Here is a 23,443-nt window from a genome sequence, read left to right on the forward strand (position 1 = left end):
AAGCCATGGAAGCGTAGCTCAAGTTAACTGAGCAAAAACAGTGACTTACATGCAGTTAGCACTTCCGCTCTTATTACGATCGGAGAGAACAATTGGACAGAGATCATTTCAGGAAAAAGAAAAAGGCGTATGTTCCTTATTGTTTGGGGTGAACGTTTTTACAAGGAAAGGGGATGCCGCGCCATTAATGACTGTGGCACGGCGCACCAATTCTAGTCGGCCTGATAGATGAAACATTAGCCCTCTCTCATTATGCCAGCAGCATTGGCTTTGCCCCCAGCCTGATATGTATTCCATGCACAGTCAAGCCTCTGAGTTGACATCTTCTTCTAAAATTGTTTGGCTGTAATAAATATAAAACTTTCACCGCTGATCTAAAGCATTGCTGGCTGGCATCATTTCCTACCCCCTTTTAATTATTCCTGACACTGTGGAGAAACATCTAATATAAATCTGTAATGTGCACTGATGACAAACTACACGGTTGGAGGACCATGTAATTTCTCCACAATTAATTAAAGTGCATGGAGATTTTTTTTTCCTCCCCCTCTTTCTTTCTTTCTTTTCTTTCTTCTTCTTTTTTTTTTTTTTTTTTTTCCTTTCCAGCAGCCAGATGCCACTGACTGGCTCAAATAACACTGCTGTCAACTGTAAAAAATTAAGATCCAAACCGTAAGAAAGGTACTCAGATAAAGAAACCAGATGCCGGGTTATTTGCGATCCCCCGCGTACATCTCGCTGTAAGCCCCCATTGTTCGTCTGCGGCTCCGCGGCCCCCATCACGCGCCGGACTCCGCCAGTCCGTCAGCGGCCTCTTTCCACAAGTATCGTCGCTTGTGTAACTCTTTTATTAAAAATTGAACACTGCCGATCAGCGCGGGGCGGGGACACGAGACACCGGAGGGGCTTTGCGCCGGAAGAGACGGCGGCCTGCTTCCACCGGTGCCGCCTGTTGGTGTTTATGGGCACGTGCGTGTGGTCAGTCGGAGAGCGAAGGCTCTGCTGCCGTTGCAGGCGGATCTACCACCTGGAATTGATCAAAAGCAAATTAATTTTCATTTTCAATTAGGAATACAATTAAATCCAAAGTGTGGTGAAGGGGGGGGGGGGTGGGGGGGAGTGCAGTGTTTACACACAGCCCGTGCAGCGGGAGGGCTGGCGGTGCCACCAGATGAAATGAAATACATGCCTTTGTGTCTTTGCATTTAATTCATTAAAGTGTTAAGGTGGTGGCTGGGGCAGCTGCTGCTACCGCGTTTTACCTCCCCAGGAGCTGCCCCTCTGTTTCCTCAGACAGAATTTTAGGAAAAGGGGAGAGGGGGGGCCCCTCGGTGGGGGAGGAGGGGTAGAAACTGCAAGCTGTCCTGGGGGCGGGGGGAGGGGCTTTTCCCAGGGTTCTGCTGCGTATCAAGGAGGTGGGTGTTTTAATGGAGAGCCTGAATTAGGAAACAGGAATTTGGCTTTGCCTTCTGCCTCCAGCTTGCTGGCTCTCAACGTCCAAGCGATACCTGGCAAGCGGATCCCCCTTCCAAGTCTGGCCATCATCAGAGATATTGAGTGATTGTGTGAAAACAATCTGGCTGGTGAATGCCCCATGTCACAGGATCCTCACTCTTTTCACTTGACTTTTTCTCTACATTCAACTGCTGCCTTTTGTTGGAGTAACTGAGCGGGGGCCTGTGGGGCAGACAGGATTCCTCCCGGCTGCCTGGGGAACAGTTGGCCCAGTGTGTTCATCACCAAGGGTGGTAATTTGGGGAGCTTTGACCCTGATTTTAAGGAAAGTCCATTATTTGTCAATTATGAGACCTAGAAATCCAGATAGAGGACTCGGATGTTAAATGCCCAGCTCTCTCTGATTTGGGAGGGACAACAGCGTACTGGTGGATATGAATATGAACACAAGTTTCCTCTCCGTACCTACCTGTCTCCCTCCCAGAGCAGCCACATTTGGCTTGCCGTAAGCACGTTGCTATGCTGATGGGAATCTTCTGACTATCCATCTCTGGGATGAGCTTCTTTGAAAAAACAGTGGGTGATAAATATTTTGCCATATGAATAACAATGAAGGTAGCCTCCGATAATAGCTTACATCTCTCTGCAATCCTTTAGGTGATGGATTAAGAGAAAGAGAAGGTTCTGGGTCATGGAAACAGCTGCTTTTGGTGAAAGATTATCCAAAGTAGTGTGGTTACCGCAAATCCTCTATGTTCCAGCCCATATTTTACTCCATACCACCCCCCCCCACCTTCCTTGTCCCAATGCAAGGGTTTACGTTTCCTCCCTGCGTGGTATTTGTGCTTTAAAAGAAGATTTTATTACTTCTGCTACAGTGGAATTTCTCTTTTTACTAGACAGTTGGCATCACCACAGCCCGAAACCGCGATGGAGTTGTTAACACGCTGGGATCAGTATTTCCCCCCTCTAAAGCTATTCTTTTCTTCTCTTTATTTTTTTTAGAGGAAGGGGGTGGGGGAAAGGCTCCAACAAATCAACATAACTATTAACTTTCTGATTTATTTGCTACAGAGAGCAAAAAAAAGTCAATGTGAAGTGACAGAAACACCAGAACCGACAGTAGGAAAACATTCTCCGTGAAAGTTTCCAACTGAAATCCTACCACAGCCAGTTGGTTATCTGGAGATAGGCATCTTCAATTTCCTGATTGCATAATAGAAGTGGGATTTCTTTTTCCTCTTAAAAAAAAAAAAAAAAAAAGCATTATCCATAACATCAACATAAAGTTGTCTGTGCCTTGGGTTGCAGAAAGCCCCTGTCTCAGGAAGAGGCCTGTAATCTCCTCAGTTGCCAACAGTTTCCACCCTCTCTCTTCCTTCGAGGGGAAAGGCAAGTGTTCGCAACATGGTGATGGCCAGAAGAGGTCTCCAGGAGCCTGCCCGATTACCCCTGCCCACCCAGCAGACACCATGGCCCTTAGTAAGTGGCCCCATTCCTCCACCATAGAGCGGAATCGCGCTGAGAAAATTCATCGGGATGTGGATTGGCGCTCTCATAGCTGCACAGCCGGTACCCGTTATTGCTTTACGGGTTGCTCAAGGGTAGAAGTTTGTAAGGATTTGAGACTGTGCTTTGGACAGTTGTCCTGGTCTGGGGTCGGGCCACGCTTTACGGTTGACCTGCCCCCACCCCCACGAATGGCACCAGCGATGTGTGGCCTTCACACTGGCGGGTCTTCTCAGTGCAGCTGGTGACAACGTGCTACGCTTTCCTCACTCCCGGGCTCCTGATGACCCATTTCTGAGATGGGAAATTCTTGGCTCTGGCCTGCAGCTTACGTCACTTTTTGCGCTTAAAAACGCCCATGATCTCAAAAGCAGCCCTCGTTTTTAAATCACTTTGTATATCAACACTTCATTTTATTTAACACGGTGTTTTAAAATTATATTTAAAGGGCAGCCTCTTTTGTCTCCTGTGCCCTTGGCTGGGAAACAAAGGAAGTCGCTTTTTAAGAGGTGTTTTACACTTTATGACTACTGAGAGAGAACATAGTCCTTTAATAGGTGTATATGTAAGAGAGTTCCACGTTATAGGTTTTCAGAGATTAAAAGCTCTGGAACGGAGTTGTTTGATAACATCTTTGAAGGGCAGAGGAGCAAATGGAAGCCTCAGAGATTCGGATGCCAAAACAGAACACTCCCTAGGCTTGTGGGCAACGGGAACTTTCCTGAGATCGTATTATTCTCACCGATAATGGCATTCTGCCTTGAGTGCGGGTGAGGGCTGTGCAGGGATGGATCATTCTCGTCTTATACTTCATGGTTATGGGCATGTAATATGTTCTTCATTGAGCCAGGCAATTGACGGAGACGCCAGTGCATTTAAGCCTTGAGTCTACTGGAAATGAGACTTGCATTCTTGCCAGAAATGGATGCTTTTCTGTGTCCACCACTATCACACATCTTGACTTTTTTTTTTTTTAATCCTGACTCTGAAAACAATAATATCAAACAACTCCAGGGGAAAAAAAGTTAAATATTTCCATATGAAGAGCTGATTAAATTTGTATGGTTTTCTTTTCAGTAAAAATTGATACGTGATGAAACACAGTGCAGCTGGATGGCGGGTTTGGGCCGATACGCCGCCCGCGTCCTCTGATCTCTGTACCCGGCCCCGAGAGCCAGTGCCCGTGATCCAGTGATCCTCCGCACTGTGGCCCAGGTTCAGAAATGCCCATTCCCGGGGGGGGGGGGTCTGGGCTGCAGGATGTAGGCCCTAAACACCATCAACGGTCACCTGGCTTAGGTCGTTTCCTCTTAAGTCACTTGGCCTTTCAGGGGCAGGCTGAGTCCATGCGAAGCATTGTGGTCGAGAGGGGACGTGGGACGCTCCATCAGTTAGGATTCCTTCGGTTGAGATGGGGGGAAGAGCCCGGCTGGGATGTGGGGGAAAGTAGTGGAGAAAATGACTCCTTGGCTCACGTGTTAGAAAAGGACAAGAAGATCTGGCTTTAGCGCAGTATGATCTTGGGTTCAAATGAGGTGGCTGTGACCTGTGTCTTTTTGCTCCACGTGCTGAGGCGACCGCCTTCGTGAGTCCCCCGTAGACTCTCCTCACTGGGCCACAAGATGGCTGCCAGCAACTCTCAAGGCTCTGTCCTTCTGCGGTCACATCACGTGGGGAGAAGCGAGCAGCCCTGCCCTGGCGTTCCCAGCACAGGGGCTCACCTGCCTTGATGGTAGCCCGGGGAGTGGGGTACTACCAGGGCTAGCGTGGATCGTGCCAGAACCCTCTATGCTTTGTCTGGGAAGGAGGGGTTTCCTGGCGGGAAACTAGGACAAGGTTACAGACTGAGTTGGTGACAGAACAAGAATGTCCCTCACTTATGCCAAAGGCCATTCCCCCCGACTCTTTGACCAGGAAACTTGAGTGTTGGGGATGGGGGAGAATCACATTTAGTGCTTCTGTTTTCATTCCCTTTAAATATGAGGAGTAAGAGGAAAGTTATTCGTGTGGAGGTACAGGCTTGACTTTTGCTTTGCCCAGTGTTGAGGGTCGGGGGGCCTCTCCTGCTGCCGCCGTCAGAGGTCAAAGGTAGCAGCAGCATATTTTTGTTCAGCCCACTCGAGAGAGATGAAACCGTCCCGCCACTCCCATGCTTAAAAACGGTGCCCATCCTTCCTCTCTGCAGAGAGGAGTTGCCAGCCAGTCAGGACTCTTCCAGGCTCGCTTTCGGCCTGCTTTGGCCCTTGCTTGTCACAACTTGTTGGGGCTCCCCTGAGCTCTACGGCAGGATGGCATCTCCTGTCTTTCAGCATTTATTCTGTTGCGTCTCACCTCTGCCCACCCTCCATTTTTCTCTCCCAGAAGCCTGATCTCGCTCCTCATGGTTAACCGTGAGCAGGTGTCCCCTTCTCCTGGTCTCCAGAGATGGCCTCCTGTTGGGTCTCACCTCAGAGCCATCTTGGTTCTTCCTGTGGGCTACCAGAAGCGGAAGTGCCCAGCACTGCCTCTGTCGGTAGTGACTTTTCCTGAGTGAGGTCAGGCAGGGAAGAACTGATAGGGGACATTCACTGTGGGGCTTCTCATGTATATTCCTCAGTCGGGGATGGTGGAGGTTCCCCCCCCCCGCCCCCCACCACCTCAGGGACTTCCATTCTGAGATAGACGAAAAAGACAAATTTGACTCTCAACATTTGTTAGGCTCCAGGGAAGTCCTACGTGTCACCGAGCTATTATAGATCTCTATTTGTCAAACCGAGTGTTTACCCTGGGCTCCCTTACAACACCCCTACCCCTCCCCGCCCGCACCAAGAACCAGTCTACAAACAAAGCATCTACCCTCTGAGGATTCCTTTCTAATTAAAATTTTACATATACTAAATAAACAAGGGCACTTTTGAAATGTAAATGTGTCATTTTCTTGAGCAACTTAAATCAGCCCCACCTACCTGGAGACTGGGCTTCTCCTTCCGCACAAAGCCTCACGTTCTTAGTTCGCCTTGACTCTTGAGCGGCTCACATTCCCTGTATACTTAGATCCTGGTGTGGGTTGTTGTTGTTTTTTTTTTTTTTTCCCCTTGAACACTTTCTACAGTTTAGTTATTTGTTGTAATTATCAAGTTCATTTTTCTCTAATAGATGTGATTAAGTATATTTAGCACTGTGTAATGAGTTTTCTGCCTGGTTGCATCTTAGCTAATAAAGAATTCCTTAGCGGCATCTTTGACAGCTGCTGCGGATCCCAGGCCTGTGCTGCCACAAGAGACCTTTTCCATGAACTGCTAGCATTAGAGAAATTAACTCCATTACACTCACCATAAAATTGAGGCTGAAATTTGATTACTAATAGATCCTCCATTCAACCAGAGACGATAGAAATGGGGTGGCCAGCGGGGAGGAAGGTGAATGTGTGTGAAATGTCGGCGTCCACATTTTCATCAGTGCGTGTGTTCAGATATTTCCAGCCTCACCTCCGGTTTCATTTCCTGAGCACGACCGGAGAACGGTGCCCGGCTGATGGGTTTACAACGGTGCGGTTCGGTAGGCATCGGACCGGAGGTCTTGGTGACTGCTGTGACGGCGGTACCTGGTCATTGGTGCCTCTGTCCATACTGGGCTAAGAAACCCCTGGGTATGTTTTTGGCCACGGAAACTCCTGGCCATTGTTGCAGGCTGTCCGGATTTGTAAGGCTAAAGTGCTGAGGACAATTAGTGATCGGCGAGTGGCTGCTATGATGTATAGTTGCTTAGCAACAGTCTCTGAATTAAGTCTCTGGAAGGGGGCTACAGGAAGAGACCAGACAGGAAGGTGAAATAGGTAACCATTTCAATGTGGAGGTGAGTCGGTAATGAAAAAAGAGTAAAAGATATTTGTAATCGTAGAGACGGCTGAGTGGAAAATTGGGGATAAGGGAAAGAGAAGACAGAATGTACCTTCTCTCTCGCTAAATAAAGTAAGTGGCAATTGAACCAACCCCACTGATAGAAGAGCTCGTTCTCTTTCTTTGACGCCTGACTATGATTCCCACGCAGGCACAACTCAGGGAACATTACCCGAAACGCGGCATGAACATTCAGGGAAGGAAAAGATGGAGAACAGAGTTGGGTCTGATGGTTGAAATCCTGTAGACCAAGCCTAATTTAGTGTTAGTCAGTTCATACCGGTGAACCAGGATTAATTGGAGGACAGGGCCCAGTTTTCATGAAGCCCTGCTTGCGGAACCGAGTAGAATGGGCGCTCTTATATACACTGATGTTCAGCCTTGCTCCATTTCAAGTAAGGAAGCATCTTGAACAAGCCGGGAACAGCATATCCATTTCAATAGATTCAGCTGAGTTTAGACTCTCCGCTGACTAAGATATCACCCTGAACTCCATGATTTAGTGAGCTGGTTTAGCCTCTGGAAGCCCAGATGAGCCAAAGAAAGTGGAAAAGCAGTAAAAGACCTTGATCCAGATACTGAGCCTTGTTAAGGGGCTGCCTTATCTATGCACCGAGCTCTGTCTGGAGGTCTGCAAAGGTCCAGGGACTCATTACCGTTAGTGAGGGCTGTTTTGCAATTAGTGTTGAAACACTGAGATAAAGAAAGGATATATAGGAATTAAAAACAGATAACGTAAACACTAACAAAGAGTCTTAATCCCCTTGGCTGAGTGTTTTGCATGTTTACCTCTGATCAGAATTCTTAATAATATCGAGTGTGTTGCAATTCAATAAAGATCCCCTAGGAAGAGAAGAGTCGATTCTTGGGATTAAAAAACAAAACAAAACAAGAAACACAGAAGCAGAAAAACTTATGCTCCCATCTTCCACTACTTTAAAAACAAAAATTAGGAAAATACAAAATAGCAAATAAATTACTCAGGAAGATTCTGTTTTGGGTTAGTTTGGCTCAGGTCATTTATGGGCATAATTCAGGTTCCCATTATTGAGTGATTAGAAGGGTATCTTCAGGGCCCAGAAAACAGATTTTCTGTCTCCACCTCTGACTTGTTTTCTGTCTGAAGAATGAAGGTGGCAGTCAAGAAAGTCTTTGCCCTCCTGGCCCAAAGTTCCTCGTTGGAGAAAGGAAGCTGATAACCACCCCTGATTCTTGCCTCGTACCTATAAAGGGCTCACCGTCACAACAGAGCACTGTATTTTCAGGACAATGTATAATTATTTGGGGAAAAGCCAAAAATGGTGGCTGGTGCATAATAATGGCACGTATAATAACAATTCTGTCTAATGGCCTACGGTTCCAGTTTAGGTATCTTAAGCTAGGAGTGCTCTGTGTTCCTGCATTCCCGCCCCGAGCTCTCATACTCTAGTGGTGTAGCCCCCACCTTCAGGGGCCACATACCTTGCTTTCCACAGACCATTGCATCCCTGGTACTCAGCGCAGGGTCTGTTCCATAGCGGGAACTCAGTCATTGTTGGTTGAATTTGTTCCCTTAGAATCTAGCTGTGGCAACTAGCCTCCGGGATGGTCCCCAGTGATCCCTACCCCCCTGAAATTCACAGCCTCCCTTTCAATATGGGCTAGACTTGGTGACTTGCTTCTGATGGACATACCAAGGTGGGGGGGGGGTGATTAATTAGTGAAAGGCAGTGTGGCTACTTGCAATCTCTTTCTTTCTGGACCACTTACTTTGAGGGAAGCCAGTTGCCATGTTGTGAGCAGTTCTGTGCCAAAAGCCTCATGGTAAGCCGCTGAGGCCTTCAGCCAACGGCCACACCAGTGACCTTAGAAGTATATCTTCCAGCCTCAGATGACTGCAGCACCAACTGATAGGTTACTCGTGTCCTTCCAAGAGCCACCCAACCCCCAAATTCCCGAGCCCCAGAAACTGCTAGATAATAACCCTCATGATTTTAAGTCCTTAATTTGGAGGGTAACTCATGGCACAGCGATAAATGACGAGTGTAATGGCTGATTACCATAAGCATCACTTTATTCAGTAGGTATTTGTTGAATGTCAGCTCTGCCAAGGATTATGCTAGATGCTGGGGATACCAGGACAAATAAGGCAAGGTCCCTGCCTCTGAGGAACTTAGAGTGCTCAAGGGCCATTCACGTAAGTGCAGTGGGCGTGCAAAGGAGGGAGCCAGAATGTGGGGAGGGGGCCCTAAAACTGAGAAAGTAGTCTTTTACACAGCCTCCTGGCATCCCAGTATATATATGTATGTCACAGAAAACACTTTTTTCTCTAACTGTACCTTAGCTTCGTTTAGTTTCAGACAGTTCTAGCACACTGTATTCAGCACTGCCCCATATCGCATTGACTCATTATGGAACTGGTTGGCCATTAGAGAAGAGGGAAGGTGATCTCAAGTTCTTGGCCCTGGGCTATGAGCATCCCATTGCTGAATCTGACTCCCATTTGAGTGGCTCTTTTTAGTGTGGTGCTTTTCTTTATTTCTCTGCAGCCTCTCTGTTAGCAGCAACCCTATTATCGAGGGGTCCTTTGATTAAAAGCCAACTGATTGATTGTCTCCAAAAGAACAAAAAAACTCACGAGATTATTTTAATGCTGTGTATACTTGCTGGCTACATAAATGCAGGTTTCACTCTGGCTTGAGGCTGAACATGGCCGGGGGATGAGTCATGTCTTAGGCCTAGCGTTGGAATGCTTCTAGGAATGTCGAGAAGATAAAGACGCCAGCCAGTAAAGCGCTAATACATATTGACGGTCAGTCGCGAATCACAGTGGAAGGAACCCCTCTTCAGAGGGACCCTGCTATCATGGCGTGTGCAGAGACTGATTCATTAACAGACCTATTTCCAGGACCTCATCCTCTAGGCTAGACTCCAGGCTGAACTAGAGCTTGCCCCGGACACAGGTGGCCTTGGGTGGCTGCCTAGGCCCTGGGGATGAGAAGCAGAAGTTATGGAGGGAGAAATCCACTTTGTAACAAAGAAGCATCTCTGCTTGGGCCTGGGTCCTCCACCCTTTAGGGGACGGGGCTCAGGAACAAGAAGGAACGGGACCAGGCACCCAAGAGCCCCAATAACACTGTCACGATGCTCCCAGGTTTAGAGCTGACTCCAAGGAGGAAGAAAGCCAACACGTTGTTTTTCCGTTTGCCGCAGGCCGCAGCGGGAAAGCAATAAAATGCTGATACCAGCCTCTTGCCGGTGTAACTGATTTAAGTGGGAAAAGGGAGACAGTCTAGCAGAGACATCAGGGATTATTTGGCTTTCCCCCAGCTCCCGTGCGCAAACAGGAGAATGACGGAACAGTTGGCTGCGTTTAGCGCCTGGATTGGCCTCCTCTCCTCCCCTCGAAAAAATGTCTTCCTTTGTGGCGCTGCCACTGTGTCGACTTTTGTGGTGGTGGCGTTGGTTCCGGATAGGAAAACTTGTGCGGTGACACTGCATAAAAGATGGACTTGTTTTATATATGGGGGGGGGGGGGGATATTGCCTTCCTTCAGATCTATGTGTCTCGCTTATGGAATGAACCAAAGTAGGACAGATAAACTAATATTTTGTATAAGCTCAGCCAGACAATACCGATGATAAAGATGTTTCATCTTCTTATGCATGCAGAAAATATGAAAAATCGTGGTTTACACATATTTGCTCAATTCAAGTGTAAAATTGGGCCCCTCGATTGCCCTGGGCCACAGTGGCTGTGCGAAGGAAGCTCGATTTACCTTGCAAGCCGAGTGAAAAATGATCAGAATATTAGACTCATCTAGCCCACATTAAGGAGCCATTGCATTTCCCGACAATTTTATGCTATCTCAATATGAAAACAGAGCAATTTCAACTCATATCAGGTTATGATCGGCAATTACAGTTGCATAATTCACCTAGTCTCTGCGCATGGGCCTTTATTTTCCCTCTTGGTGACATTCCTGAGAAAGTGCCTGATAAAAATGTCATATATCATCCCAGCTTTAGAACTCGTGAGGGGGTAATCTGCTATGCCTTGCTGAGCCCATATTCATCACTGGATTTTTGACTTGGAGGGGTCATGGCACTCATAATTTCCTGTTTGATATTGTCCTCACCAGCTCTGACAAGGGCTGTAAAAGCTGGGTTGCAGGCAGTGGTTAAGCGCCGTTCCGGTGGGGCTCATCACCAGCAATAACTGTGGCTCGTGCTGTACTTGGCCGTTTCGAAGATAATTAGATTTGATGTCAACATTTCTTTATCACCTGCATCCTTTTGTGCATCTGTATGTCAAGTTGTTATTTCCGGATTTATTAGCACCCTCCGAGCTACTCTCTATCTGTCAGCCTGTGTGCTGTTTGTGTTGACAGTTGTAAAGTTAATTACTAGTACTAATGAGCATCGGGCTTTTGGTGGACATGGCGTTTTGGACATTTAAAACTATAATTAGTTTTTTTTTTTTCCTTTGTGTCGTGCTTCAGTACAGAAAAAAAGTGTTGGGGGGAAAAATACCTTCCTTCCCCTCCATTTTGACATTCTGTGTGCAGTCAACTTATCTTTTATTCAGAGGCTCCAAAAACTCAGTTCTGTTTATTTTTAAAATAGACTTCTTTGCATTGTAACTCCATGAATAATTTCTTTTGTTCCTTATTTCTCTTCCAGCTTGATAATGTGACCGTTTCTTGTGCCTTGAGAGTTAAGGATGGTGATGGTGGGATGATCACACAATGTACTGGGTGAATGTTGACCTTCACCCAACCAGACTGCAAAATTTCCACTTATAACTCTTCCCCTTTTCAGATCTTACTCTGGGCTCAGCTGAAAGATTCAGTGGATGGAGAAGACTGGATAAAAATTAAAAGATTAATATATAGTTCCCTGGGTTGGCTGGTCCCTGACTGATAGTAATGGCGAGTATTTACATGGTGTTAATTCTGTGCCAGGAATCACGCCAGGCTCTTCAAGCCAGAGGCCCTCGCCTACTCCTTAACCGCCAACCTAAGAGGTCGCTACTGTCGTCTTCGTCTTACAGATGGGGAAACTGAGGTTTGGGAAGGTTCGGGAACTTCCCTGAGGTCCAACAACCAGGCAGTTGTGTCGGAATTTGAATCCATCGATGCAGCGCAAAGCCTGTGCTCGTAACTGCTACTCCGTAGACACCAAGTATGCTTTCAAGAAAAATTAGCAGACTCCTGGGGCATGTATTCTAGAACAACAAAGAGCAATCACTTACTAAATCAGATGGGCTCATTTGTATTTCACTCTCAGTCATATAGGGATTCTAGCTTCAGTGTAACGGCAATTATCTGTGGCATGTACTTTATGGAGGGATTTTGTTTGGTCTATCGCGGCGGCAAAACACCACTCCCTTGCTGCTATTCATATTTACTTTCTATTCATCATTATCTGCCATTTTGCTAAATAACTATCCTTCCCAGACATAAATCATCCATAAAAATACTCTGGCGCAGAGAAAATTTCGCCCTGGCACTGCAATGATGAGATAACCATTTTCATCTCTTGTTGAAGCATTGAGATTTATTGGCTTTCGATGGGCAACAGACCAGGCATCACTCTCTGCTCAACAGACTCCCACTTGCATTTATTCTTATTGCATTTAGTGATTCAAAATGGAGCTCTCGGAATCCCTCGAGGGTCCATTCCCAGCCTGGGTGGGGTGTTATTACTTTATATTAGATAAGGGAAGGACACACAAAGAAACATGCGGTGATTCGGACGATTTTTTATTTCCGTTTAGCAGTGATGACAGAATGTCATAGTGAAATGACTTCAAAAGTCATTTTTCCCCCACTGCCCTGGTTCTGCAGCCTTGTCCCTTGAGGGCTGTTCCATTGTACAGTGTTATTAATTCTGCTAACTTTCAGCCTTCATTGCTGACAACAGGCCTCTTGGCTTTCGCAGCCTATTACATTAAATTTCCCATCAAACCATGTCAGCCTCTGAGGTCACAGATTTCGAGAGAAGCTTTAGATATTTTGCCATCTGACTTCACGGGCAGGTGTTTTCTAAATTGCTTTTAGGTTTGTTTTTCCAGTGTCAGAAATCAGATTGAACCTATTTAAAAAAAACTCAGACAGTGAGTGCTCATCAGGATAAGAACAAAGCAGAGTTTGAGGCACGCCTGAACTGGCGCGTGTTTATGTGTGCATGCGTGTGTGTGTGTGTGTGCGTGCGCGCACTTGTATCTCGGTTGACCTTTCAAAGGGAAAGCAAAGCCTTCCAACCAGACTTCATCCCCGACCCCACCTGGTGAGTAGAGTGTCTTGTGGACTATCTCTTTTCCTAACACTTACTGAAGCCCCCAAATATAGCGCAGATGCCCTGGTGAACAGAGTTGTGCTCCACCGACCTTGATTTTGGAGGGATCTGTGAAACTGTGAGCGGCATTAGAAGGTCACTCCGGGCAGGCCAGTGGAGCGATTGCGGGCCTGGTTTAGGACTAGCATGCCTTAGCGTGGGATCCTCAAGCAAGTTTCTGGTGGCAATAAAAATTCAGTGTTTCTTTTGCCGCGTTAGTTTCGGCATGCCGTGGTGGGATTAAAATAAAGGGAACGCAGGAACCTTCCTTCCAAGTAACATGGCCACAGGCACCGCGTTGCTGTCAGAATTACATTTGGAAGGAAGCCTGTGGAGGAAAATGGAACGGGGGGCTCCATTTAAGACACAAAAGAAATGTTGTTTTTGAAGCCGTCGGCTCATGAAAATGATTGCAGATCATTTGGCAAACCCGGCGCAGCCTTGCAATCAATATTGATTATTAGTTCCAGTTAATATTTCTGCTCTGGAAATGACAGCGTTAAAAGCTGGCCATTGCCCTGCAGATTTACGGGCTTGGCACTTCACGGCCTTTTCGGTCCCTTCCCTGTGGATCGTGCGTGTGCTTGGGAGGGTGGGAAAGTGACAGGCCTTGGGAGTCGAAGAGAGGGAGGACTTACTCCCTGGCTGCCTCAGTGATAGGTGTTAAACACTCGGGTGCCTCACCTCCGAGCAGCGGGCGACAAGAGCTTGGGCGCCTCGCAGGAAGAGCCGTGCTCCGGCCCTGCCCCCTTTTTCTTCTTCATTTTTAGAGACCCTGCAAGGCTGCTCTTCCCGAACCCATCAGGAACCAGCTCTCCGTGCAGGGGGAGGTGCTGAACCAGGGCTGGGGGCCGGAGAAGGATGAGGGAGGCGAGGCAGTGTCACTGTCTCCCCTGCTAGCAGCCAGAAGGAGAGAGAATCATTTGTGGCACTCTGGGGACAGTTTTGTCACCCTGACAGTAATGCTGTTATGCGCTGGCTTGACACACAGGATGAATCCATAAAGACAGATAAGTAACTGTGAAAGTGGCTGGGGATCAGGCTGAGTGCCACCACTCACCTGCAGTGACAAATAGATAGTCATGAAGGATTGGAAACCCTGCCCAACACGGAGATGTGTCAGCAGAGAAATGGACTACAGCCCCAGTGACACCGGCGGCTGGAGGAGAGCGGCCGTGTGCACGTGCGCGCCCCCGCGGGGTGCGCGAGGGGGGGGATCTTCAGAACCTGGCTTCCCGGGGGGGGGGGGGGGGGCGCTCAGGCTTTCCTGGAGGGGGCGGTGTTGGTGAAGGAGAGGGGAAAGGATTTCAACTCGGTTTTTCCTTGTGAAATGGAATGGCGGGTGTTTATTGGTAAGATCAAGGGTGTTTGGTTCGGAAGGCTGCGTTCCATTTCCATTTTCCCCGGGATTTTTTTCATACCAATAGGGGTCCCCATCTGCAAATGAAATGAATCCAAGTTTTGATAGTTAGCAAAATATTACTCCTAAGTGTCAGAGGCACCAGGCAAAGGGCAGACGGAAGCAGGGGGCCTCGTATTTATCTTTTCTGTTGGAAAGGTTTGTTATTTCTGGTTGGGAATCTGCTTTTCTTCAAGGAAAGAAATTCAGAGGGACATGGTTTGAAGAAACGAGCCATGTGCCAGGCGGCTCTGCCCTTTCCCACCCGGGCCGCAGATCCAAACAACACCGTGTTCTACACTCGTGAATCTCCTTGTTGATATCATGCAGAGTACGCTTTGTTTTAATTACTCTTAAGGTCATGAATGCCTGGCTGTGCTCTCGGAGATTCCTGGAAAGTTATGGAACACATACGAGGTGAAAATAAGCATCACGGCGAAGAGTAAAGCCTCCTCCGGTCCCTGTCAGGGATTGGGACAGAAGCCTTGAGATGTTGTACAGCCATCTAGAACTCTCTGCTTTCTTTAACCTACAAAGAATATTTTGGCCCGAGGGATAAGCCTAAATGTATCGAGGACCCAGACGTTTCTGCACGATGGGTCCTGTGTCTGAAGCGCATGTTAGTAGGAGGTGGGAATGGAAGCAAACCGATATTCAAGTATGTTTTCTAGAACAGTGACCACGATTGTTAGCATTAATAAGCTGGCTCCATGCAGGGTGTGGAGAATCATCTACCAAGTCCTTGTTCGGTTTTTAATGTAATAATTAAAAAAAAAATAACAGTGCTAAGTTGTTTTTTTTTTTCCTCGAATGAGTCCTCTTGTCGTGTTCCTTTGCTACCTGCCTTTGTCATAGGTAGATGTGCACTTAATCCCTCTCCACCATACTTAGCTGCTTATTTTTACTTCTGGGATCTTAACGCAGGGCACTTGTGTTTGAGAAGCTCTGTTTCCTGCAAGGGGTTTTGTGTAGCTCAGACTCTTACAACTCCTGTTCCTCTCATGACTTCTGTTTGCGGGCTGTGTACTTTAGCATGTGTTTCCCTGCCTAGGCAGGTCCTCACAACTTTGTGCCTCTTTAGAAAATCCTGGGGCCTGTTTGTTGGTTTTAAGATACCGTATTTTAGTTTCACATTTTTGGAGGCTGAGAATGTTTTAGAGTAATTCGGCGATAATGAAAACCTTTTTTTTTTTTTTTTTTTTCTGACCCTGGGTTCTGGGTTTGACATGTTCTGTCTGACCCTATCGTTCTAACCATGATTTAAATTCCGAATTTCCAGAAGCCTTATTAAATATGTCAATTTGTGCACCAGCAAGGTAAATGTTCCTGTGAACTTTGACTCCTAAAGGAAACTCTATTTGAAAAGAATAAAAGATTTCCCTGATAAATATGTTCCTCATTTCGGGCTAATACTCTCAGTCGGAACGCTGGAATGGGGAAGGGCCAACCCATTGCCTGACCCCACTTGCTACCCCATTCTGGATCCAGCCCTATTTTACAACCCACAGCATTAGATTTTTATTTTGCCAAGATCACTTTCTCCAGGGGATATAAATCTCTCGAGTGCACACCTGATTAAATAGGCCTGCGTGGGGATAAAACAAAAAGGCGGGGGGGAGGGGGGGCGAGCCACTTGCCGCCACGGGGCTACAGGTAAGCGTGCCAGAGACTGGCGCTCAGGTGGCTGACCGGAGCTCTGTGGCCGTTTTTATTAACTTGGGAGCTGAGGTCACAACGCTTCCCAGGGCCTTTGCGACAAGATGCGAGCCAAGGGCCTCGCCCGGCTGCACATGTCCTCACTTTGATCCACACAGGCTGTGCCCGGCTCCTGCCCACCTACCCCGTGGCTTGGCCGCGATGTGAGGGGGGCACCGCAGGCAAGGGGCACCGACGCCGGGGAGAGCTGAGATGTGCTAACACTTGTCACGGTTACTCTTTCCGTCGTCCTTGGCTGCTCATTTGCTGCCATTCCGCGAGCACTGACCAACTTTGTGGTCAGTTCCCTGCGCACCAGCCCTTGTCCATTAAACAAATGTCCCATGATGCCGCTTCCCTCCGTCTCAGCACCAAACCCACCTTCTCAACGAAAGTGCCTTGGGAGAGAAATGTCTTCTGTAGCGTTTCACTGATCCTTGTCACCTGCTCTCCCTTTGTTCACCGGGTCAGACTATTCAGAGAGAAAACTGAGCTGCCTTTAATACTCCCCCAGGGATGGAAAAATTATTTTGGTAATGAGATAACAATTTTTAAAAATTCATGTTCCCAGCACATTTGGCATCATGCCCATCAACGCATGGCGTTACCTCAGCACCTCCCCCCCACCCCCCAGTCCTCCTCACCATCCGCCTCTGGTCTGAGGGGTTGTGAGGACCTTTGGTGTATTTGGAACCCATCCCGTGGGCCAGCAGCAAGCAGCGCTTGAAACTCCCAGGAGGACACCTTGCTCAGGTAACTTACCCGGTAGCGCCCTTTCGAGTGGACGAAGCACTTTTGCACACGTTATTTCTCTTTATCTTCTTCACTGGCAGATAGCAGTGGCCCCATTTCGCAGTGGGGGATCTCGGGGGTGGAGAACCACCCCCCCCGACCCCCGCCAAGTGGCTGGGCTAGAATTCACCATGGCAGTTTTGCTGTCCCGGGAGACTTTGTGGGCACCGTGTCCCTGAGTCCTCAGAGCAGTCCGTGTGCACTAGATGGGACAGGGGATGGTGTCCCACTTTGTAAGCGGGGAGGCTGAAGCTTAGGGAGGCTGACTAGTTCTCTTGGGGTCACAGCAGATGTTGAGTGACACAGCTGGGAAATGTAGCCCAGACTTTCCGACTCTTAGACCAACACCCTTTCCATTACACCAGGATTAACTCCACAGTCAAGAAAATCTCAAGAACAAAGCTACTCTTAAGTCTCTGTATAGCCTCACCCTTTATATGACTCCAAATCCCCATGCCAGCCAGCTGTAGCTTTCCGGGGGAGATCTCCAGAAGGGAAGGTCTCCCTCGGCTGGCTCTTCGGACCAGGCCAGGGAGGGCTTAGCAGAGGGCCCCACACGTAGGGCATGCTCACCACCCAGCCGGCATCGGAGATGCTGACGATCTAGACCCACCTTCTGGGACGCCTTGCCTTTCGCTGACTCATGGCCTGAGTGTGTGCCAGGTGCACAGGCTGTATCACAAAGATGGAGTGGATGTACGGAAGAAGAGTGTCAGGTGTTGCTAAGGACCAACAGGCAAGGTGTCCCTGTCAGTGGGGACAGAGAGCAGACACTGAAGGCAGGCGACTGCGCTCTGAAAACCTCCCGTCCCCGAAGCCTGTGCTTGGATCACAGGGGAAGCTGCCACACGTCAGCGTGTGGTGCATCTGCAAAGGTCAGCCTTTAATTACATGCACAGTTAAATGGAAATACTGTAGAGAGGTCACACTCGTATTTCTTTGGCCTTCATTAATGTTATTGCTCTGTCACATTCTCTCTCCTTGGGTTTGTAAATGAAAGTTCCTTTAATACATTTAAAAGGATTATTTATTTTTAATTGTTCTACCTCTGGAGGGAGAGGTTACTTTCTTTTTCTTTCTCTTTTTTTTGTGGGGGGGGGGGGGGGTAGTTGAAAAAAAAAAAGACTTTGCCGATGCATTTCTTGCTAATTTATTTCAAACCCGGTGCTTTTTATAGTCTTATCTACTAATGCTTTTGATTAAAACACAAGCAAAAACCAGCCAACACGAACAGGTTGAATGCCACATCTGTGCAGAAGATAGCAGCTCACTTATTTATGGCTCCAAGAAATGGAGCCTAAATTAAGCTAGCTATTGCTGGAGAGTGGATAAGCGGCCATTATGAATTATCCTTAATTATAGCGATTTCCTAAACTAATAAACCTGCTAAATCTTTATTGCAAAGGTTAGTTTACGCAGTGCATATAAAATCCGCATGTGCTCTGCATCAGCCACCAGCTGTCTGACAGTGTGTTGCTATTTCAGTGAGTGCTCACATAAATTTTATGTTGGTTATATTAACAGTCAGTCCATATCACTACCCACAGATGCCAGTAGACATAAAAATTGCTCTCTAGTGAGCCTAAATATCCCTAGAAGCTAGTTGTGTCTAATGTTCCATGTAGTATTTGTACGTGAAAGCACCAGATTGGAGGGTTATTTACAGATGAATATTTCAATCCAGTTAGTTCATATAGGCCTACTTAGCCTTCTTTGCTGGTTTATTTGTATGCTAAATAATTCACCAAAGGTTCTTGTTTACTTTCTATAGTAGTTTCTATGAAATGCAAACAAGGGAGCCAACTTTAGGTGTTCAAAAGGCTAAGCAGCTCTGTGTTTAAATGCAGGTCAGAGCAGCAAATGCAGTCTTGCCCACGGGCTGTCACTCAGTTTTACACATCCTTCTTTTTTTTTCCTTCCTCCTCCAGATATAACTGGGGCTTGCTGCTTTCATAGGAATTTTTGGCTGGACTATCTTTATTCTAAATTTATCTTTTTCAATACCTGCTATATGCTACCTTCTGCTTGCACAATTAGCCACCCAACGCCAGCAGCAAAGAACGCGTTCTTGGCTCTGAGAAACCTCCCCACAGTCCTCTGGGCTGACAAGAATAGGTCAATTCTCTGCTATTGAAATGCCCTTGTTTTCTTCCTTCTTTTTTTTTTTTTCCTTTTCTTTTTCTTTCTTTTCTCTCCCGTGATTTTTTTTTTTTTACCCCCTGGTGCATTTCCAAATCTCAGGATTGGAAAGGACAGCAAATAGGACCTTTTCTCTTTTCCTGGAAAGCCCTGAGCCAGCCCAACCTCTGTCCCCCCGAAGGACAGAGGGGCAAAGTCCAGCTCTAAATGATGTAGTCTTTGGCAGCCCTCAAAATATCTGTTCACCTGGGTGGGAAAGATCATTGTTTTCTAGCGAGGTGACAGTTACCTGGCCCCATTGTTCACACGCCCCCGCAGCTCCGCTTCTACGTGAGAAAGATCTATCTGCCCCAACATTTTGCAAATGTTTATGATCCTAAACATTTGCCCCTAAAGAGATTGGAAAATAGCCTCCTTCATTTTCAGCCAGGCGCTGCTAAGATCATGAGAGAGTTCAATAGCAGTGCTAACTTTTTATTTAATAATATTGATTTTATCATTTTTACTACTTACAATGGGGATTGGTCGGCTGATAGTTATTTGACCTCCCTTTGTGCATGGCCGTGGAGTGCTTCGTGAAAGCTATTGACATATATCTCTCTTCTCCCACTCCTCTTCCAGTGGCCCATCTCGGCAAATAATATTGAGATGCAGTAACTGTTCCCTGATATTGATTTCAGATTGTGTTCATCACACCCTTCCCGGGGCCAGGCAAAGAGCAGCAGCCCTAGTTCTGTAAACCCTTGACTGCTGCGGGCTGAGGTATCATTTCCATCTTCCGAACAAGAATATCCACCATACGTGTTTCAAAAAAGGAAAAAAAAATTACCCGAGAAAATGAAAGCATGTTTTGATCTTGATTATTTCTTACGCATACATAATTAAACTGATCTCTTCGGTTTTATGTTGGGCTTTTTTTTTTTTTTTTTTTTTTTTTTTAAGGAATACTAGAAGATCTGTGGGTCCCTGAGCTGGTAGGAGGAACTCTGATTACATTTTAAGCTTCTGGGATTCAAAGTTTGACACACTCAGCCAGACCCAGGGCCTCTTTGACCTCCGGTTCTCAGCCAGCTGGGACTGTTCTCAGCACCTGGGCCTTAAAAAAAGTTCCATGTTTTGCCTCCATGGAGTCTGTTGAGACAACAGCACATTTAAAAGAACCTGAGGTTTAACATTCAGGGAGCAGCCAACCTAATCTAGTGATCATAATCACATTTATCCATAGGAAGGACACAACACGTAGTCTAGGTGGATTTGCATACTCATTGAGAAAAACACCAAGCTCAGAGCAAATAATACTGGAAATCCTAAGTTTTATAGGCCAAAAAAAAAAAAAAAAAAAAAAAGGGCAATAGAGAATCTGCACCAAGAATGATTATATATGGGCAGTGGGGTTGTGGGTTATTTATTTTGTCTTCTTTGGGCATTTCCACAATTCTCTAAATTTTCTTTTGTAATTAGGAAAAAAAAAAACAACCCTATTCACAAGCGTTATTTCTGAAAATGGAAAAGTTAGTAGACGGATTGGAATTCTCCAGAAGATCCCTGACCTCCAAAGTGAATGCATTGGCCGAGGTGGAGATTGACTCACTGCCATGCTAATCTCGACTCGGAGAGAAGCAGGACAGACATCGCCCCTGTCGCGGTGTGCCTGCCAGTTTTTATTTTGTGAAGCCACCGGGGACTGCACTAGCCTTCGCCACCGAAACCTGAGTGCAAATGGTTAGGAAGAAGGGCTTTGGAATCAGACAGGCCCGGGTTCGATTCTCAGTTCTTTCTTTCACCAGCCATGACTTTACAAGCAAGTGACTTCACTTTCTCGGTGACTCAGTCTGCTTGTCTGGAAAATGGGTTGTCAAGAGGATTAAATGGCGCAGTGTATGTAAGCTCATAACATCCTGCCTGGCATCTCATAAACAGTAAGTAAATGGTAATTGACATTGCTGGCATCTGTATAGCAATTTCCTCATCAAACCGGAGCCATAATGGGAATTAGCATAGTCACAGTCCACAGAATGGTGATTTTTTTCTTTCTCCGTAAGCCCAACTGGGACTCAATTAAGATCTATCCAGTGTCTAATCCATGTCAGATTTCCAGGACAAACCTGATTTCATATAGCACTCTTCGATTAAAGGCAATTCATTTTTAAGCGCACATCTACACGAAAATTTTGGCTTAATAGCGTTGTGCGGATTTTTGAAGAAACAAATGTTTCTATCAGGAAAAGAAGTACAGGGCTTTCGTTATGGTTCTGAAAATAGGATCACCGTACTGATAATTCTTTAGCATAGGACGTACGCCTCCCCCGAACACAGGCACATGCACAGACACGCACACACACCCCTCCTTCCTCCAGCAAGACTTCTTCCGGAGCAACGCCAGAAAAAGTAACAAGAGCCTTTTAGAATATTACCTTATTTCTGTTGTAGAGTCAGTTTTGCTATTCTTGAGCCTTTTCCATTTGTGTGGTCAGAAACGCTTTCCGATATCTCGGGTCGCGTTAGGATTCTTCCCTGCAGGCAGCCATCTTCAGGGCTGAAAGCAGAGTATAAAAAGCAGCTAAATTAGAGCCTTTACACAGTTGCCGGGACTGGCTTTAATGAGAGACAGCGAACATTTTGCAGGCTACTGAACTTCTGAAATGTGACAATCCAAGCAAATGAAATCATGGTACCTTTCATTGTAGTTTAATTGGACTCAAACTTGGCACGAGGGGCCGCTGAAAGCTGTATTCAGTGAGATAGACAGGAATTGTACAACAGCTAATTCAGCCCACACAACACATCTTACAACTGTCCGAGCCCCACGCCGCTCCCAGGACTGACTCTTGCGGTCAAGAGAGATAGAACCACCGTGAATGAAAGCAGAGATTAGAAGGCAGACCCAATACTGGCATAGTGAATGGCATACCTGTCACCCTGAGTTATGCACTTGAAATAACTCAGCCTCATGGCAGCCAGTACAGGCCAATTTATTTTAAAGAGGCAAAAAGAAGTGAGACAAACTTAGGCCCTCTCTTCTGCCTGCGAGCGTGTCAAGATATCAGTGTCAAGGAGCCCTCTTACCAGAAGGGTGAGGATGAGTTGAGCATAAACACTAACAAGGAGAGAACTAAGCATGGGCCTCCTGTTGAGTGGAGCTAAATGGGAATCCCAGTCGAGTAACCCAAAAAGCAGGAAATTACCATAGCTGTCAGGAAGGCGACCAAAATCCTGTCAGGCAACTACGCGAGGGCAAGATACGTTTTGAGGGGGAGTGACGTTGAAGAAGCAGATCGTTTTCGGATGGGCATGTCTGGAGCTAGGAGGCCCCTTGAAAGTTCGGGAGGGTATCTTGGCTTCCTTGTTTCGTCCCTGTATCGCGTCTGAGTGCCCCGGGTGGAGACCGACTATGTAATCTCAGCCTCTTCCGGCCTACCCATCCCACCTGACCACTTGAGTCCACGTCTGCTGTTATTATGGCCGTAGGTTGAGCCAGTAAGGCTAGGAGAGTGGACAAATTGGGTGCCTGCATGTAACAGGCCATCCTGGACATTGATTTTTGAAGGTTCATTAGATAAATGCTGACATCACAGATTGATGTCTCTTTAAACCAGTACCTAGTGCAGGACCATCGAGGGAATCAAAAATATTGATGTAACATGTTTGAGCAGAAGGCTCGCTGGAGAATTCCCCTGCCTAAATGGGATCCATCAATTTAGGCTTTCTTTAATTATTCTAATTTCTGTGCATCGCATCAGAAGGGGCGTTTGCCTCCAGAACTGGTGTTTGTGTGGAACACTGCTCCCACTTGAGGGGCAAAGGACGGCCAGACAGGGGGCGCAACGGTCTATTTCTCGTTGTTGTTTGAGCTGCTGTTTCGTAATGAAAATTTCTGATCATAGCCTAATTTTCCCATACAGTGTGGCCATGGAATTGACAAGGGACTGATTAATGGGCCGACCCCGGGGCCAGGAGGCTGCTGGGTTGTTCTCTTGTGGAAGGCATGCTGGCAAAATAAAGTTGATGGTTTTGTTTGTGTTTAACCCTTCACCTTGGCACCATCAATACATTGAAGACATCATTTGTATCTGCAAGTGTTTCTTTAATTAAGACCTTCTAAAAATCTTTCCTATTGATTCATTCCATTATCCTATTGATTAGCTGCAGTGGATCATGTACTTGGTCGTCAGTGGAAGGCAACAGTCTCCGCCGTCTGTCATGACTACAGATGCAGACCACAGGCAGCTAGCATGCGGCGCCCAGGGCTGGCAGGAGTG

The 23,443-nt window shown here is 46.8% G+C and overlaps 1 protein-coding gene and 1 long non-coding RNA gene across 4 annotated transcripts in view; one reads left to right on the forward strand and one right to left on the reverse strand.

Moving 5' to 3' along the window:
- FTO (FTO alpha-ketoglutarate dependent dioxygenase) overlaps positions 1-23,443 on the forward strand; it is a 391,598-nt gene that overhangs the window by 332,204 nt on the left and 35,951 nt on the right. The gene's annotated exons all lie outside the window — the stretch shown is intronic.
- LOC109270922 (uncharacterized) lies at positions 831-22,004 on the reverse strand. 2 transcript variants are annotated; one of them, XR_002081742.2, is made up of 3 exons: positions 21,860-22,004; positions 21,599-21,720; positions 831-1,027 (listed from the first exon to the last, which is right to left on the reverse strand). It is a non-coding gene; the product is annotated as an uncharacterized LOC109270922 (long non-coding RNA). The 2 variants fall into 2 exon arrangements; XR_002081741.2 differs by lacking the exon at positions 831-1,027 and adding an exon at positions 7,832-11,685.

The sequence above is a fragment of the Panthera pardus genome, unplaced genomic scaffold (genome assembly GCF_024362965.1).
Source record: "Panthera pardus isolate Hobbes unplaced genomic scaffold, ASM2436296v1 HiC_scaffold_18, whole genome shotgun sequence".
Taxonomy (NCBI): Eukaryota; Metazoa; Chordata; class Mammalia; order Carnivora; family Felidae; genus Panthera; species Panthera pardus.